This window comes from Trachypithecus francoisi, unplaced genomic scaffold (assembly GCF_009764315.1).
Source record: "Trachypithecus francoisi isolate TF-2019V2 unplaced genomic scaffold, Tfra_2.0 Lachesis_group15, whole genome shotgun sequence".
Taxonomy (NCBI): domain Eukaryota; kingdom Metazoa; phylum Chordata; class Mammalia; order Primates; family Cercopithecidae; genus Trachypithecus; species Trachypithecus francoisi.
The window spans coordinates 49,618,404-49,621,136 of NW_022681460.1; the positions used below are offsets into that span (position 1 = coordinate 49,618,404).

The 2,733-nt window shown below is 46.1% G+C and overlaps 1 pseudogene; it reads left to right on the forward strand.

Annotated features, from left to right (window-relative positions):
- Positions 1–642: 642 nt before the first annotated feature.
- Positions 643–2,302, forward strand: LOC117098021 (annotated as a pseudogene).
- The last annotated feature ends 431 nt before the right edge of the window (positions 2,303–2,733 follow it).

The window sequence follows — 2,733 nt, forward strand, 5'->3', positions numbered from 1 at the left end:
AAGTGCTCACTACTAAAGGAATAGAGAAATAAATATGATGGCTACACATTGTGGAGTACCATGAAGCAGTTAGAAGCAATGACTTACTGGATGAACATGCATATCAGGGAAGATCTTAAAAATGGAATGATGATTTTTAAAAATAAAGTTACGGAATGAAATTGATAGCACCCCATTTATTGCCTATTTAAAACACATACATGGCTGGGTGCAATAGCTCACACCTGTAATCCCAGCACTTTGGGAGACTGAGGTTGGAGGATTGCTTGAGTCCAGGAGTTCAAGAACCGCCTGGGCAACATAGCAAGGCCCTGCCTCTACAAAAATTAGCTGGGCATTGTGGTACCTGTCTGTAGTTCCAGGTGCTTTGGAGGCTGTGGTGGGAGGATTGCTTGAGCTCAGTAGCTCGAGGTTGCAGTGAGCTGAGATTGTGCCACTGCACTCCAACCTGGGGGACAGAACACTCTGTCTCAAAAAACAGAAATAAAAATAAAAACATAGGTCCCGTCCATGTGGGGTCAGGGCCTGCGGCACGCACAGGAAGCAGCACAGCCCTGCACAGGAGGTGACGGCACCACTGACTGTCCAGGTCCCTGCAGAATGGTGTCAGAAAAACGTTTTGCCCCTTCAAGACTCAGGAGGATGAAAGTAATCACTTGTGAAATAGCCTGGCACGACAAAGAGCCTGTGTACAACCTCGACTTCCAGCATGGGACTGCTGGGAGGACGCACAGACTTGTGTCTGCAGGCGTGTACTCTGCTGTCAGGATCTGGAAGGTAGAAAAGGGACCAGATGGAAATGCCATCGTGGAATTTTTGTCCAATCTTGCTCATCATACCAAAACCATCAATGTCCTGCACTTTTCTCCAACTAGGGAAATTTTAGCATCGGGAGGAGATGATGCTGTCATCCAGTTGTAGAAGGTGAATGATAACAAGGAGCTGGAGCAGATCGCTTTTCAGGATGAGGACCAGGCCCAGCTGAACAAGAAGAACTAGACGGTTGTGAAGACTGCGGGGCCACTTAGAAGATGTGTATGATATTTGCTGGGCAACTGATTGGAATTTAATGGCTTCTGCCTCTGTGGGTAACACAGCCACCATATGGGATGTCAATAAAGCACAAAAAATATCGATTAACATAACATAAAAGTTATGTCCAAAGAGTAAACTGGGACCGTTTAAGTCAATATGTTGCTACTCTGAGCTGTGACAGGGTGCTGCGGGTATACAGTATACAGAAGATGTGTGTGGCTTTTAATGTTTCGAAGATACTATCTGGAATAGGGGCTGAAGGAGAGGCAAGAAGCTACTGGACGTTTCATGATGACAGCATGAAGTTGTTCTTCCGTAGACTGAGTTTCACTCCCGATGGGTCTTTGCTTCTCACACCAGTTGGATGTGTGGAATCTGGTGAAAATGTAATGAACACCACTTACGTTTTCTCCAGGAAGAATCTCAAAAGGCCCATCGCTCATCTTTTCTGGGTCCTGGAAAAGCTACTCACTGTTGGCAGCTGTCTGGTCTACTTTGAACTGAGGCCGGTGGTGGAAACAGGTGTGGAGCTGATGAGTCTGCCCTACTGCCTGGTATTTGCTGTGGCTTAGGAGGACTCTGTGCTTCTGGACACCCAGGAGTCCTTCCCTTTTGGTTACGTGTCTAATATACATTACCACACCTCCAGTGACATTTCATGGTCTAGCGATGGTGCCTTTCTGGCCATTTCTTCCACAGACAGTTACTGCTCATTTGTAACATTTGAGAAAGGCGAACTTGGAATTCTTTTAAAAGAGAAGTCAGTTTTGAGCATGAGAACGCCTGACATGCAAAGAAAACCAAGAGTCAGACACACCGAGGGTCTTTGCCAGGATCCAGACCAGTAGAGGGAACAACTGGCAGCAGAACCCAAGACCCCAGCAACCCCTGCTCGACCCCACCTCAGGCCAGACAGGCCCCAGCCCCAACAGCCATCAGGGACCCTCTCTCTATCATTCTGCTGTCAAAAGCTCCTTGCTGAGGCCTTCGGAGGAGAAGATCCTGCCACCCAGTAGTTAAAACACAAAAGCCCACCCATCCCGGAGGGTCACTCTGAACACATTGCAAGCCTGGAGCAAGATAACACCCTGGAGAATAAACTTAATACCCTTAAAGACAGACACTCCACCAAAGTCTGTACCAATCAATGTAATTTCCACCCCTTCTGCAGAAGAATTTAGTAAGAGACGCTCAGGGCAGTCCCTCAGAGCTAAAGCAGCCCAGACACAATGAAAACAAAGGGGGCACTGAAAGTCTGGACCCTTGATGGGACCTTGGCTTCTGCTTAAAGCCTTCTAAGCCTCTCATGTGTGCAATGAGGTAGTGAAGCTGGAGATGCCTGAGACCAGTCTCTTCCACAGAGTGGGACAGATGCTGTAAATGGATTTCTGTAACAGAAGTGATGTATACTGATTTTTCTCCAGAAATATGGATGCTGTCTTATTCAGTATCCATTTTTAACTTGGGGATGTGAATGTTTTCACATACTGAATCCTCTTTTTCATGAGTCTCTGAAACTGGAGCAGTTTAACATTATCCAGTGTGAAAATCAACGCGTCCTCCCTGACATCCTTGTGAAAGTATAGACACTTCATGGAGGGACCCCTTTTAAAGTTAGAATTAGGAAGATGAGAAAGTAATTTGAGATTTTACTCTGTTCAATTTTAGAGTAGTTGAAGTAATTGTTAGATTTTGCTT